The sequence below is a fragment of the Fundulus heteroclitus genome, unplaced genomic scaffold (assembly GCF_011125445.2).
Source record: "Fundulus heteroclitus isolate FHET01 unplaced genomic scaffold, MU-UCD_Fhet_4.1 scaffold_39, whole genome shotgun sequence".
NCBI classification, from domain to species: domain Eukaryota; kingdom Metazoa; phylum Chordata; class Actinopteri; order Cyprinodontiformes; family Fundulidae; genus Fundulus; species Fundulus heteroclitus.
The window spans coordinates 1235101-1252486 of record NW_023396803.1 but is presented as its reverse complement, the minus strand read 5'-3'; the positions used below and the strand labels follow the sequence as shown (position 1 = coordinate 1252486).

The window sequence follows — 17386 nt, the reverse complement described above, 5'->3', positions numbered from 1 at the left end:
CTCTCTTCATGTTTTTCCGCTCTGGCAGTCTCTCTCTCTCTCCGTGTCTGAACAGGAGCCGCGCGCGGCAGTTGTTTGTGTGTGTTGAGTGGAGAGAGCAGAGTGGGCGGGCCAGGCTGAGCCTGCGTGCTTATTGGCTGGCGCCACTGAGCCATGTACGAGAGGGGGAGCAGCAGAGTGCCGACACAGAAGGGGAGACTTTTGAATCTCTGCTGCAGTCAGCGCGCGGGGGAGAGAATAAAAAGGATCGATCTGTTAAAAGAATATTGTTCAATTTCAATACCCGCATTGGTATTGATAGTATCTATCCTAGGATCGATCCGCCCACCTCTACTATTGTCCAGTTTCATATTTGCTCAGTGACAGTCATACATTCGTGGCTTGACTCAAAACATTCGGGGCTGAAGCCCCGGCAAAATCGGGCACCTTGGCCCGCTGGCGCATTGGCGGCCCTCGGGTTTGGGGCGGGTTCCCGGGTGGGTGCCGGCCCATTCCCGGTGGCTGCTTCACGGGTCCTGGACTAGGCCGGGGCCCCCGGCCCTCGGGGCCCATGGCTGGGACCACTTCAGCGTAGCTGGCTGCCAGCGGAGCCCACGGGCTCGTCCCTGCGGCTCCTGGGGGCTTCGGCATTGCGGTGGCTGGAGGATTTCCTCGGGGTCGTCTCTCCTCTTTCCTTGGGGGGGTGGGGGGGTTTGCAGATTTCCTGTGTTGGCCCCTCTTGGGCGCCCTGCTTTGGGGGCCCCTTTGGGGTCCGGGGTTATGGGTCCCCTGACTCCTGCCTCGGTGCTCGGGGAAGGCGGGCCTTGGGTTCTCCACAACCACTATCGAGCAATTTCCTTCTGGATAATTTTCACATAAACTAGTGCACTCTCACAAACACCCACAGGTGCTGGGTTCCAGGTATTAAGTGTTCACTTATAAACAGAAATCCCGTAATTAATTTTATTTATTTATTTTCGTTCACTTTCTTTTCTCAGGCATCACTTCACACATGTCAGCTTAAATAATAATACATGTGATTTAGCAATGGCATCAAGGTGTTCTATTGTATCTGTTACACTATGTCTGTTGGTTGTGCTGTTCTTTTTACATCTCTCTTTCCAGGTGATGACGCAGACGGAAGACGTTTTATCATTCTTTCTCTTTTATCTCTTCTTTCTTTCACCTCTTCCCCTTTTTTCTCTTCTTGTTCTTCCTTTACTCTCCTACTTTCCCATTGTAGTGTCCATATAATTTTAAATTCTCCCTGCAGGGATCACAATAAAACTATTTACATGCATAAATCAAGCGGAGCACTGCGGCGAATGCTTGCTCCACTTGTGAAAGCAAAATCTGTCGAGCTCTATTTGGCATTAAAGGCATACTATGCAACATTTTTCAGTTAATTAATGTGTTCCATACCGTTTTGGATGATTAAATGAGTCATTTCAGGTCGAACAAAGGTTTTCTTGGCCGCCCTGGTGGTCTGTAAGGGAAATACCGTACTTGCAATTGCAGGAGCCCTCGGCCCGCACCCACAGGCTCAGAAGTCTGGTGCATCGCGAGAGTCGGTCTTGCTTTACGACGAGAACTGCTACACGCCCCCAGTGAAAGGCATGCTCGTTGTTAGAGCAGTGGCGATATTTGTTCAGTTATCATGGTGGAACCAGCGAGAAAACAGCGAAAGCCCACGTCGGAGCAGGCTCTGGACAGAGAGAGGAGTTGTACACGAGTGAATATCAGGCAAGCTTTTTCCGAATGGCGAGAGCTAAAAGAAAAAGAAGGCTGCAAGGCTGACGCGGACCTTGCGTTTCTGCTGATGCGATTGTAACATTGGAATGGTTTCTCTCTCTCTTTGTGCATGTTCATACTTTCACTGTGTTAGTCATTGTTTGTACTGCCGTTTTTTTGACTTTACGTTGCGTTCGCCTGTCTGCTAAGCTCAAAAAAACCGCGCCTGGCTTGATGGAGAAACCAGGAGAACAGCTGAGCATCTTTACGACAGTGCACTTTTACTTTCGCCCTTTGGGGGGAGCCTCGCTGGAAAATCAACCCCAGTTGCATAGTATACCTTTAAAACATCAATTCTTATTGCCACATTGCTAGACAGGACACTGGAAAAAAAAAAGAAGAAGAATGAGCTGGCTAAAGTACGAGACAAGCGCAAGGTCATGGAAGGGAGGATGAGGCGCGGAAACATCCGTATAGTCGGCGTTGAGGAGCAGCCAAACTCCACTAGCCCAAAAGAAGTTGCAAATATTCTCAAAGAAATGCTGTGGATGGATAGGGATGTGAAAGTCAACCGTCCCGGAGATGCAGAAAGACCCCGTGTGATCATCGTCAAGGTGCACTATGACGGAGACGCCGCTGACATTCTGAGGAGAGCCAGAGACCGAGCCCCACTGATCTGTCATGGTAAAAGGATGGGAATAATCTTCCCGGATTACGCTACCAGCGTGGCCAAGGTGTGTGCCGCTTTCTCCGAGGTGCGCAAAGCTTTTTGGGGACGCAGTGATGTGCGCCTTGGATCACCCTATCCACCAAGATTCAAAATTACATACAAGGAGGATAGTAAAGAGTTTCTGGATCCCGCAAAGGCCATGAAATACATAAAGAAGACCATCCTTGATGCAGCCACTGGAACTGAAACGTAAACTAAACTCTGATCGTTAATATGCCATAACTGGTTCAGTTAATCTATATTGATGCTCAAAGGTTAACTTTGAATATTATAGACAATTGTTCTTTTCTTACTTGGTCTGTCTGCTGGAAATGTGCCCAGCAGTACCACCTCTAATTAACTCATTGCATTTGGAAATCACAATTAGGTCTGCCTTATAATTACAGTATGTATCAATATTACTAAAAAATACAGCGTTGTTAAAGTACGTACATTTGAGCTCACCTGCAGGAGCCTGAACTCCTAAATTCTAATCTCTCTCCTTTTTTCCCTGTTTGTGCTCTCATCACAACTCTTGGGGTGTGCATGTTGCAGCTTATTATAGTGGCCAGGGACTTAAAACCACTACACTGCACCATGTATGCAATACTTTTTCTAGATACTTTTGTTTTCTGCGTTCTGATCCTCTTGTTCCCTCCAAAAAAACAACAGAGCATTTGAATCTCAGCTCTGGCATGCTTGAAAATACTGCACAGCAACCATTCGTATTTTTTTATTTTATTTCATCACCTTAGCTTTCAGCATCCATCTTACTCAAATGTTTGGTACCATCTATCAGTTGACCATCTTTTGCACTTTTACAGGAAACATACTTGTCAGATATGGAACATACAAAATTAAACAAGTCTTGGGCTGAAAAAGTTTACTGCTCCTCACATGGTTCTGGCAGGAAAAGGGGCGTTGCTATATTAATACATAGGCAAATAAACTTTATTGAAACTTTAGTACATAAAGACAGAGAGGGTAGATTTATATTAGTAAATGGGACAATTGATGGAACAGCCGTTTCCTTTATAAATGTATATGCTCACAATGAAGATGCACCAGGGTTTATTAAGTCAGTTTTTAACAGGATTGCCGAATACAGCTATGGCCGGGCTACTAATTATGGGGGGTGATTTTAATTGTGTAATGTCAAATCTAGATAGACAGTCTGCTTCTCAGACCCTTATACCAAAGATGGGTAAAATGCTCAAAAATCTATTGGCGGAAACTGGATTGGTGGATGTGTGGCGATCCAAATTCCCAAAGGAGAGAAATTTTACATTTTATTCAAGCCGGCATGCATCTTATTCACAAATAGATTATTTTTTTATTGCCAAAGCCGAGCTACACGGAACTGAAGATATCACAATATTGCCCATCACTATCTCTGATCACGCACTCGGTGTGCTCCAGTGGAATATAGGCTTGAACTCATCTATTAAGCAATGGAGATTTAACACCTCTCTTCTTAATGACAAGGAGGCAATTGCTTTTATTACATCAGAGTTTAAGAATTATCTAGACATCAATAACACTCCTGAAACATCTATTATGCTGTGGGCTTGTGCTAAGGCCTATTTAAGAGGAGCTATCATCTCCTACACAACAGCAAAAAAAGAGAGACAATAAGCAACTAAATAAAGGACAAAATTAAAGATCTGGAACTTCAACATAAAAAGAGTAGGGCACCCAGTATCCTGAACGATTTGAAAAAGACTCGCAGAGACCTCCAAGATCTACTATCAGAAAAGATTGAGGGCAACCTCCGCTTTTCCATGAACATGGAAGCAGAGCGGGAAGACTCCTGGCCTTCCAACTCAAAAAACAACAGTCGTCAAACGTCGTTTAAAAGCTAAAATTGGGAAATAAATCAGTTTAAAAACCAAAAGAAATAGCCAAGGTATTTACGGAATTTAACAAAGTCCTATACAGAGCCACAGGCACCTGTAGAGATGAAGATAAAATTGTAAATTATTTACAAAATGTAAATGTTTCTGAATTGCCTGATACAATAGCTAAACAATTAGATGAGCCAATTCGAGAAGGAGAAATCAGAAAAGTTATTTTATCCCTTAAAAATAATAGCTGTCCTGGCCTGGATGGTTTTATTAATGAATTCTATAAAATTTTAATAAATATTGTAACCCCTTTTTTACTGGAAGCATATTCCCATTCCCTAGAAGCTAAGAAAATGGCACCCTTCTTGTCTGATGCAGTAATTGTTGTTTTGCACAAAGAAGGAAAAGACCCCACAGACTGTGGATCACATAGACCGTTATCAATGCTCAGTAGAGACGTGCGCATCCTGACAAGTATACTGACAAGTATAATCGTTTACCATTTGGTAAACGATTAAATGGCATAATAACTAAAATTATACATTCAGATCAAACTGGGTTTATCACTGGGAGACATTATGTAAATAATGTACGTCGATTATTAAATATCATAGTACATCAAAAAGAATTTAAAGCTGTGACGGCTGTAATATCTCTTGATGCCCAAAAAGCCTTTGATTGTGTGTCATGGAAATATTTCATTCAAACATTAAAGAGGTCTAAATTCGGACCCAAGTTTAGAGATTGGATACACACATACTTATCTCCAAAAGCAGCTGTTAGAGTTAATGGTTCTTGGTCGTCTAATTTCAGGCTGGAACGAGGTTGTAGGCAGGGGTGCCTACAACCTCGGTGTCCCCCCTTCTGTTTGCGATTAGCATTGAGCCATTGGCCCAACTCATTAGGGATAATGAAGGAATTAAAGGAATTTTGATTGGTACAGAGGAACATAAAATATCTCTTTGCAGATGATGTTTTGCTATATCTGTCTGATCCTACGTCGTCAATACCATGCTTGAAGGAAATGATTTCTGTATATGGGTATTTTTCTGGCTATAAAATAAATGTTGAGAAGACAGAGGCCATGGATGTTAATAGCAATATACCACTGGGGGTAAAACAACAAAGTGGCTTTGGGTGGGCTAGAGAGAGCATCAAATACCTAGGCATCAATATTCCCCTCTCATTAAATGATTTATTCCGTACTAACTACAGGAAAACATTGGATACAATTAAGAAAGACCTAGTGTACTGGTCAACGCTGCCTTTGTCCCTCTCGGGTCCCATTGAAACAATTCGTATGATTCCCTTACCCAGATTATTGTATTTGTTCCAGATGTTACCTGTTGGAATGCCCAAAATCCACGTTTGTTGATTTGGACAAAATGATATTGAAGTTCATATGGCAAAACAAGCGCTCCTGCATAAAATAAAAAACATTATACAGAAGCAAGGCAGAAGGAGGTCTTAACCTTCCTGTCTTAAAGTACTATTTCTTGGCAGCACAGTTAAAGCCTATAATTTCATGGATTCAAGAGGATTCTCACAGTAGGTGGCTGAGCATTGAACAAGTGAAGTGCTCTGTACCGTTAAAGGTATTGCCATTTTTAGATATTCCAATAAAGGAACTGCCACTGTGGACTAAAGCTACACTTACCATTTGGTACAAAGTCAGAACGGCTTTTAAGCTGCCAAGAGGTTTATCAGCAACAAACATTGGACATATCAAATCCTTCACCCCTAATTCCTTGGACACATTTTTTTTCAAAATGGGCTAAACAGGGGCTCACGTTTCTACATCAATTAATGTACAGGAATTATCTCATGTTATTCAAAGAATTGCGTGGGCAGTTTCATCTCCACAAAAAAGATTTTTTCCGATACCTACAGTTGCGTTCCTTTTTGTCTACACACAAGGACTGGGAAACGGTCCTAAACCCTACGGCAATAGAGCAATTACTAATTCAACTCCAAAAAGGTGAAGGGGATAAGAAGCTGATAAAAAAAAATTATATAAGATGTTTTTGTCCATGAACATTGGTAGACCCATTTGGACAAAACAAAGATGGAAGGAAGAGACGGCCAAAAATATTTCTGATGATATATGGGAAGAAGTCTGGAATGAGGCACATTGACTCACAAGCTCCAATACATGGCAGGAATATAAATGGAAAATTATCAGCAGATATTTCAGGATGCCAGACATAGTAGCTAAGATAGACCCTAAAGTACCAAGTTTGTGTTGGAGAAACTGTGGCTCTGCAATCCCCAATCATACACACATGTTCTGGTCATGCCCTAAATTGCAAAACTTTTGGGATGATGTGTACAAGACTATAAACCAGATCTTTCAGGAGATTTGTATCGTGAAGCTAAGACCACAATTATGATGCTGAAACTGTAAAATGTCATGCTGGGACAGTTAATCTATGGTAAAATCTCACACTGTAAAAAACTGTTAATTGTCATTGTATGCTGTGTATCTGCTCTGTTTTAAAAATCAAAATTCAAGTTCTAAAAAAAACAAAAGAAATATTTGATGACTATTTTATTACCAGCAAGTAAGAAAAGCATTACAAGAAAATGGTTATCAACAAGACAAACCAACTTTAGACAACTGGATCGATATTACATTTAACATGTATAAAATGGAAAAAATAGCCCCTCTGAATCACAAGACTGAACAATTCTGTCAGTGGTGGCAGATTTGGGTAGACTATGTAAAACTTAAAAGATCTGATTTCATTTTTAGAGACCAAACTTGATTAAATCTCCTCGACAATCCACTCTCCAATGATAACCATACTTAAATTATTTTATATTAAGTTTTTCATTGATGTTTTTTTTTGTTCTTGTTTCCTCTTTCACATTCTCTTTACTCCTTGCTTTATAATCTTTCTCAGGGAAGTGAAGTTACAGTTTTGTTTTGACTGGTATAATGCAATGGCCTACTTGTCCACCTTATTTCACATGTTGGAGTTAGTCTTGGGATGTAGAGGCCTAAGTTTATGTAAATCACAGGTGTCAAACTTAAGGCCCGCGGGCCGAATCCGGCCCGTCAAGGTAAATTATCTGGCCCTCAAGAGCCAAAAAAAAAAAGGCATATCATGTCATAAATTAGAGGTATATATCCTTTTAAAGTGTATAAAGTGGCTAAAACTGTTCCTGCTGTAAGTGTAACTCACCGCAATATCAACTTTTCTTGCTGATAAACTGTATAAACTGGGCCTAAGGTTGATATTTATATGTTGCTGTGCATTTTTTATACTTCTATGTAAACTGGAATGAAATTATGAAATGAAAAGTATCGTCTATACACGTGCTACCGGCCCTTTTAATGACTTCATGATGCCAAAGTGGCCCCATATAGAAATGAGTTTGACATCCCTGATGTAAATGATACTTTCCTGAGAATCAATAAAGATAAAATAAAAAAACTTGCTTCTTTTGATTGGATTGAGTAACCCATTTACGTTATAGGTTACCACTTTAAACATTTGCATGATGTACATATTTAACAGATTCTTGAATACAGATCATCAAGGCCACAACCAGTAACATAAATAAGCCCTTCAACTAGCTTGGACAGGAAAGTAAAATAACGAACAAAAGTTGTTGACCTCCAAAAGTGAGATCATACTAGCGATCCTGATTAATCCCAGTGGGAGAGGGGGTTTAGAGGGAGAGCCTCATCTCCTCATGAGAGTGAGGGTGCCGTTAGTCTTTCAGCAGCCTATCCCTTTCAGACAACAAGCAGCTCACCATCTTTGCTTTTGCCCTTTATGCTCAGCCCTTGTCTTGTCTCTGACAAACTTGCAGCTTTTCTTTATAGCTAGTCACTCTGGACTTGTCAGCCCTGGTCCCGGTCTTGACAGTGCTCCACAATATTCGCCTTATCTGCTCTAAGATTGAAGTTGGGCTCTGGGTGGACACCGCCGTGACAGGGAATCCTATTATGATCATGTCCCTCGTTGCTTCCTCCGCTGTTCCATACAACACAGGTCCGCTCTCGTAGTAGACTTAAAGTGAATCTTCTTTTGTTTCAGAACGCTTTTGCTGCCGCATAATCCTTACGCCTTTGCAGGACCTCTGGTGCGTAATCATGGTCTAGATTCACCGCTCTGCAACTCAATTGAAAGCCACGTTTCTGCCAAGCCATTTTCAGAATCTCTTCTTTTACTCTGTAGCTGGAAAAGTTGGCTATGATAGATCTTGGGGGACCATCTGGAGGTGGCCGGAGCACCAGAGCACTGTGTGACCGCTCCACTATCCCATCTACAATAATACCGACAGATTTTCCCATGTAAGGCATTCCACAAATAGTTCATAGACGGCCCTTCTTTCACATTGTAAATGTGATTGCGAATACAGTCCCGTCTTGCGCGACTTTCCAAATCTAACATTTTGGCATGAAGTTGAGAATGGCGTTTGAGCAGCTCAGTCACCACCTCATCTGATGTCTGGATCCGTGTCTCAGCCACTGTGATCTGCTCCTCTGCCTCTTCTAATCTCTTATTTGTGCTTAGAATGTCTTCACGGATATCTTTCAGTTGTTGGGAGCAGTCTTTTCTGAATTGTCTTAGTTCCTTAAGAACAATGTTCAAGTTTCATTCATTCTCCTCATTAATTTTCATTCATTTCATTCTCCTCCTCATCGGTGTGCTGAGCTAGCATGTCTACTCCCTCGTTGCTGTTTGGGAGCGCTGCTTACTTAGCTTGGTCTTCTTTGCTGAGCTCATCAGGTTTGCTACCCTTCGCTTGAGGCATTTTGGACACCCTAGTTTTACAACAAACCCTTTGATTATTTATAATTGTGGTAAAATCGAGTTTTAGTAGGCAGTTTCTGGATAAATGTCGGGAGCACTCGTTTACGCTGTCGCCATGTCTTGACGCCCGAATGGAAGTCCTCATCTACTATATTTATCAACTTTTCCCTGTTAGTTCTGGATAAATTTTAATTATTTAAAACGTGACAGTGACCTGAGAATAAACCTAAGGTTTTCTCCGGCTCTCTGTGGTTAATTCCCACCTGCTGTTTCACAAGCTCCGCGCCACACACTGAGACTGCTAACGGGGGGATCCATGCTGTAGTGGCTGTGGGTGATATGCTACTGGGGAAAGTCTACTGATTTTGTTGTACTTTTCTTTTTGTTTTTAGCAGGAGTTTTTAGAATTATTTAACTTATTGAACATGGAAGGGAAATAAGTCAGGAAGCTTCTTAACCAATCAGCTAAAAATAAACAAAGAAGAAACAACTATATTTGCAGTTACAGTAGTGGCCCGACACAATATGCAAATTCGGGCCGGGTACGGGCCTTAAATTCAATGAATAGCACGGGCTCGAGTAGGGCTCGGGCTTGACACTGATAAAGTTGGTTTTATGTATTCATTATTTTTCAGTTAGGTCAGGTCAGAAAAACATTCACGCGCACAGCTTTTTATTTCTCTTTTTCTTTGGAAGCAGACACTACGCAGCATGTCACAATGTAGTAAAACGAGCGCACATTCTCTCAACATGCAAAACATTTTGCGATGACCCCTCTAGGGCTCCGTACTTCTGTTCCGGTCAGTCAATAAAGATGGACAAACTGAAAAGCCAGCTAGCCAGAGGTGAGCTATTGAAAATTCCCAATATGGGAGGGAAAATCTCTTTATGGGAGCACTTCGACCACATAGCTTACAAGGAGCTCATGTGTGCTGCTCATTTATCTACTCCTGTGGCGCATAGATTTACCGATGTCATATATCCTGGCTGTCCGTTACATGCTGCTTTTGCGACAATGATATCCCGTTATTTCGACATTGAGGTCTAATTAAATACATAAACGCTTGTCTTTGCAAGGGTTAATAGTGTGTTAAAAGTATTATTTGTTTAATTGTTCGAGTCGGCTTTCTGAGAAACTATTACGCGACCGAAGTGTCGGGAAACAGTCATGTCTAAATAGCGGACCCTTTTAGTCGGGCTCGGGCTCATTAATAGCTTAATTTGTCGGGCCGGGTCGGGTTAGGGCCTGATTGCCAGGGGTCCGGGCCGGGCCTGAAATTTTAGGCCCGTGCAAACCTTTAAGTTACAGACCCGACTGGTAAAACATATATGATCCGGAAAGTATAAACAACACCTTTCGAAATTTCTACAAATCATTATACACATCGCAAATAAACCAATAAGATAATGACATCAAACAATTTCTGGATAAAATAACATTTCCTAAATTATCAGATAGTCAAACAAGGACCCTGGATTCACTGCTGACAACAGTCGAAATCCAGGAAGCTCTGAAAAGCATGCCCAATAAAAAGGCTCCAGGTCCAGATGGATTCTCAGCTGAGAGTTATAAAGAGTTCTAGAATATTCTTCCACTAACGCTCCATAGAATGTTGCAGAAAACTCAGGAAAACGGCAAATTCCCGGCCAATATGAATTCTGCTACCATTAGTCTAGTAAAAATATTGAATCCAATATATTGTGTTTAGACCAGGGGTTCAAGCAAAAATAATCAGTTTGACTGAAATTTTTTTTGAGTCAGCCCATGTATTTCCAGGGCCGTGGACATCATGCCACATTAGTTACCTCACTTGCTTATTGTGCAAAGTCAACTTTAACCAAATCTGGTAGTTTTACAATATGCAATGACCATTCCTGTCTCTGTCCCACCTTTTAGCTTCAGAGCCTTGGTGTCATCCTGGACAGCCTCTCCATTCTCTCCTTCACTTTCCAGTCCACTTTACAGTTTCAGCTCCCTTCCCTCCCTGTTCTCCAGAAAACCTCCATAAACTACAACTAGTACAAAAGACAGCAGCTTGCATCATTACATCATCTACTTCACACCTGAACATTAACTCCACTGGCTCTCTGTCACATTCAATATAAATTAATCCTATGATCATACAAGGCCAACCACAGCCATGGACAAAGAGGAACACATAACCAACACTATCATGAGATCATACATTTTAATTTGACACAGATCGCACATTACAATAGTCAGTCTCTGCTTTGCCCGTTATTTATTACTCACCAATTATCACAACTCATGAGTTTATAAAAAGGCATCGCTTAACTATTTTAAAGTGTAATAAAACTGCTAACTTTTAGCCCTGTGACTGGAAACCTGTCCAGGATGGACCCTGTGTCCCTGCCTCTCGCTCACTGACTGCTGGAGAGTCAACAGCCCCCCACGACCCTGTGTGACGTCGAGCGCGTTTCCCCCACTGATCTCTATTTATTCACTGGATTGCTGATTTGCCCAAAAAAACTTAAGTCATTGGCCAACATGTTGCAACTCCCTACTTTCACAGAATTCCATAGGATTTGGTTGCAACAATAAGCAGTTTTCTGGCTGTGTGAAAACGTTTCACAGGTAATTTTACAGTCAGTGTATGTACTAACACTATCAACTACTAAGAAATGATGTGCTGAAATATTTTACATTATATATATATATATATATATATATATATATATATATATATATATATTAGGGCTGGGCAAGTTAACGCGTTAATTTCGCGTTAATTCATTAGACTATTAACGCCGATATTTTATCGCGCATTAACGCATGTTGCTCACATGCTTTCAGTCAGTGTCAGTCAGCAGCACGCGCTGACTGCAGCGTGCTGTCACGGCAGCACTCTGGTGCTCCCCCCTCCCCTCTCGTACATGGCTCAGCGGCGCCAGCCAATCAGCACGCAGGCTCAGCCTGGCCCGCCCACTCAGCTCTCACACAAACTTAACACACAAACAGCTGAGAGAGACCGCAGCAACGGAAAAACATGACCAGGGGAGTAGCACCGTTTGGCTTTTTTTTAATACCGTAAATGAAATCAAGCTGTATGTTTTGTAAAAAGCCGGTTCATTTCAGTGGAAACACAACAAATTTATCTAAGCACGTGAAAAAACATGAAAACGTCGAGGCACAGAAACGGAGAGAGGAGACGAAACTTCTGTCATTGCCCTGACAGACCCACAGACGTCTCTGACTGAGGCATGTCAGTCCTCCATGCAACATCCAGGTAGATCAGTGGTCAGCAGCAGTTCATGTTAACTTTCAAAGTAGATATTATCTATCATATGTTACTGGAGCCCACACATAACATGTAATTAAGACCTTGAAAGAACCCAGTACATATATTAAAAAGTGTTATTTAAGATAAGATAACATTAGCTAATCCTTTTTTTTATCCCACGACGGGGAAATTTATAGGATTAAAGCAACAGGCAGGTGCACACAACACAGACAAAATTACATAAGGATTGAAATATATAAGAGGTGGATTAGCGAAAAAACACTGAACATAACATTGTTATTATTAATATTATTATTATTATTTAATTGTAATAATAAAATAAAAACCACAAAACCCAAAAGGTCAACAGTTTCATGATACATCAAGCTTAGGGACTGGCTAATATACAGCAGGTCAAAAAAGGCCATATTTTGGCTGCAGTGCTTGCTGTTCTCTTATGAAGAAAAGATCAACTAGTGCACTAAATTCAATAGATGGGTTGAAAATATCCAGTATAAAATAAGTGCTACAAATGTTACAACACTTTTGTTCATATGGCAACAGAACATTAAAATAAAAGTGCTCTTTACACTACTTTTGAATTCATTCTTGGAGTTTGCGCATACAATGCGATTAATCATGATTAATCGGGCAAATTATGCGATTAATCGCAATTAAAAATTTTAATCGTTGCCCAGCCCTAATATATATATATATATATATATATATATATATATATATATATATCATGCAAAATATTTCAGTACTTGATAGTTTTAGAACATAAAAGTATATGGCATTTGACATTTTAAAAGTCTTAAGCCCCCCCTGAACATGAGAAAAATCTTCATTATTCGATGCTGTAGCGCACATGTTCCCTAGTTATTGGAACTTAATGCGCAACCCAGTGAATACATAGAGATCAGTGGTTTCCCCATCAGATACGGCTTGACGTCACACCTGTACGGAAAGATGGGTATAGAAAAATCGATGAAGGATGTGATGTTAAATTTTTTAAAAGTTTAATAAAATTGCTCAAAGTTCATTAGAAAAAAAAACTTGCTTTTAAATGTGAAAATTTTTAATTAGCAAAATGTTATTAAAGTATTGCGTGAAGTTAAATAATGTTGTCTGGCAGATGTTTTTGGGTTGGAGTAAAATGAGTCCATAGATCCACAAACAGGAAGCTTTTTCAGCTGTTTCTAATACGATTTGCTTCTACAATGTTGCTTCACATCGTGCTCCACTTCATGTTAAAATAAAAAAATAACTTAATTAAATCTCTCTCAGAAACGCCATTGGTCTCCCTCAGTCCATGTTGTAGATGCAGTTTATTTAAATTTTTTTATCCTTTTGACGTAGTTTTTTTAAAAATCTGTATGCATCTAAATCCTCATCATTTAAGGAGTGCCCTGGTGTGCAGCGGCTCTTGAAGTGGAGCTGCTGCTTATTGACTGACAGCCACTCTGGCTGCAGCTCTGCCTTTTTTTGTTCAGAAAAGCGCAGGTGGAATTTATTTAATTTTTTTTTTTTTACTTTTTCCAAATCGGACCCAGTCAAATGCGGAACATTGTTGCACATTCCAACCCGTCTTAAAAAAAAACAAAAAAAACGCATCATGCTGAATTAGCCTGAGCTAGAGCGTTACTCTGAGTTTCAAATAAAACATAACAGCGAATCATGAGGAGATCCCTGGTTGGTCACCGAGTTTATCAGCTAAATTACTGGAAGAAGGGAATAAACGCTGACAGGTGACGTGGCCACAGGTGGAAATAATTAATTAATTAATAAACTGCAGGAGCAACAACAGACACACTTACTGAGGGAAGTTGTTGTCAGCTCTTCAATCCACTGAACTTTCTGACCTGCTGGTTCATAAATCCAAAGAAAACCTTTGACCACCACCACCTTTCATTTATGTCATCTGTGACCAGTTTGAGATGCTCTTCCAAAAGTTATGATTGAACACAGATAAACTGGCCTAAATTGGCAGATTTACCAACACTTAACCACATCCCTCTTTTAAAAAAGAAGAGGACCTTGAAAGATGGAAATCTCTACCAATTTCACTTATAGGTAGGGTTGCTTCAATTTGAAATGATGGTTTTACCTATAATTAATTACTTATTCTCAATAATCCCCAATAAACCACCATTTGACTGGTTAAAATCTCTAGACTCCTCAATCTCTAAATTTTTTGGCATGATAACCCCCCTTATCAGCTTAAAGACGCTACAGAAGACTAAAGATAGACAGATCTGCCCAACTTCCATCATTACTACTTAGCAAATAGGCTACGACATCCTACAAAAAATTATATAATAAACTTTCCATACTGGAAGAATAAAGGTACTGAATACCTGGAACATATATTTGAAGGAAATGAGTTTATCACTTTTGATATATTAAATATACAATAAATTAAAAAAAATAAATTCTTAGAATATCGACAAATTAAATCTTTAACTAAAATACATTTAAGGCACGCTCGTGTCGTAGTGGGTAGCGCGACCCATGTTTGGAGGCCTTTAGTCCTCGATACAGACGACCAGGGTTCGAATCCGACCCGCGGTCCTTTGCCGCATGTCTTCCCTTCTTCTGCCCCTTTCCTGTCAGTCTACTGTCAATAAAAAGCAAGCCACTAGAAGCCCCCAAAAATATTAAAAAAGAAATTTAAGCATATTAAACGTGGTTTACAAATTCCAAAAAAAATATATTAGAGTTCCTGAATCTAAACCCCCCAAAACTACTGTCTAAATTACACAGGACACTATCTAAGCTAGATGATTCAATATCTCTTCCTATTATGAAATGGGATAAGTATTTATGAGTTAGCTTTGAACAAAACATCTGGGCTCAGATATAAGAACTTTCAAAATGACTAGAAACCCAAATTTAACTCTAACTAATACAACACAAAATCCTTCACAGAGTAAACTATACAGGTCAAAGATTATTCAAGATGGGTTTTGCAGAGCAAGTCCCATTTACCCTTGTAAATAAATACCCGTTTTCATGCCGAAATATTTTTTAACCCCTTAAACAAAGATAGACATGGTATTAAGCATTTCAATTTTAAGTAATACTGATTTTACATTTGAGAGACATAAAAAGACAACAAATAAGCATTAAAGTACGGTTTATGGGTTGGGTTCTGCAATGTTATAAGGTGAATATAAAACTGATTTTTATAACCAATCTCTGCTCAAAATGGTGATCTGCACCGCCTAATATACGTTTAGCAGTTATCAGATATTGCAGCAGTAAACTGCAGAAAATACAGACAGAGCGGCTCCTTCTGAGTTTACTCTGCTCCTGTCAGGATGAGCCGCAGTGCGTTATGAGGCGGAGGGATATTTCAACGTCACTTAGTTTAGAGACCAAACAAGCCACTTCACTTTCAGAAACAAGCCCAAAAAAAAACTGCAACCCGCAACTCATGAAATTTACAAGCGACTTTAGAAAAAAATAAGACCAAAGTTGTATAAAATAAGTGGGCTTCGCAACAGTAATAGTAATATAGTAATAGTAATATCTTTATCGTCATTGAAACATACATTACAACGAAATTTGTTCTCTGCTTTCAACCCATAACCCTTGGGGAGCAGTGGGCTGCCATGTACGGCGCCCGGAGAGCAATCTGGGGTTAAGGGTCTTGCTCAGGGACCCAGATTGGAGGCGCTGGGGATTGAACCGGGTACTTGCATCCTTCTCTGAGTAGAAGCGCGCCGCTCTAACCACTAGGCCAACCCCCCCGCCCTTTGCAACAGTGAGCAATGTGTCGTATCCCTCCGCAGCTCTGGTCGGTAAACAAATGTTTCGGCAAATTCTACAGTATAGGAAATAAAAACATACCGAAAAGTCTCGCTCTCATGTCATCTTGAAGACATTCTTCTTTGAAATGTTGGCTACAGACGACATGTTTTCTCTCTGGCCAGAAGCACAATGGCAAATCCTCTCTCTTGAAGTTGGTTATCCAACAAAAGAACCCGGTGGATCATGAATCGGAGAGCTGAAAAAACTAATGTTTTTTTCCACTTTTACCCGATGTATTGGAACATCCAACTGCCATGCAGGTGAGCATTGTTGCTTCAACAATAGCTCTTGCGAATTTCAATGGTGAAGTCCTCTGGAAATCCGAAATAATTGTTGTTGATCGCAGCTGTGTACAACAGCTCCTATTGAGTTTGCTTGTAAAGCGCAGCGAACTGCCGTCGGCTCTCTGCGATTCTACATCACAGGATGTGATGTCAGGCAGGCATTACTGCCCATATTTGGGCAATAATGACTGCCCCCATACACAGTGATGCAGACGACAATTTATGCTTTTAAATTATGCTTTTATTAACGCTAAATTCATTACATAACCACAAACGTATTAATTTTAGTTATAGCTAATGATCCACTGATTTGCCTGTTGACTCCCATCATGATGAAGTGCTTTGAAAGGCTAGTAAAGGAACACATCGTCTCCAGTCTTCCCCCAACATTCGACCCGTTCCAGTTTGCCTACCGGCGGAACCGCTCCACTAAGGACGCCATCTCCTCCGCTCTTCACCTGAGCCTGGCACACCTGGAGGAGAAGAACATGCACGTGCGGATGCTGTTCCTGGACTTCAGTTAAGCGTTCAAAAACATCATCCCACAGCATCTGGTAGGAAAACTGGAACATCTGGGCTTCAGCACACCCCTTTGCAACTCGCTGCTAGACTTCCTCACCACCAGACCTCAGTCAGTCCGGGTCGGACAGAACACCTCTGATGTCATCGCCCTCAGCACAGGCTCCCCTCAGGGCTGTGTCCTGTGCCCCCTGCTGTTCACTCTGATGACCTACGACTGCGTCCCTAGGTTCAGCACCAATCACATCTGGAAGTTTGCAGATGACACAACGGTGGTGGGCCTCATCAGAGACGACAACGACCAGGACTACAGAGAGGAGGTGGAGCAGCTGGTGGGCCGGTGCAGAGACAACAGCCTGATCCTGAACGTGGAGAAGACGAAGGAGATCACCATTGACTTCAGGAAGAACCGGCCTCGCCACGCTCCACTGCTCATCAACAGCGCAGCTGTGGAGGGAGTCAGCAGCACCAAATTCCTCAGGATGCACATCACAGA

The 17386-nt window shown here is 41.1% G+C and overlaps 1 protein-coding gene across 2 annotated transcripts in view; it reads right to left on the bottom strand.

Moving 5' to 3' along the window:
- Window positions 1-17386, bottom strand: part of tdrd12 (tudor domain containing 12) — a 277622-nt gene that overhangs the window by 196196 nt on the left and 64040 nt on the right. The window lies entirely within an intron of this gene.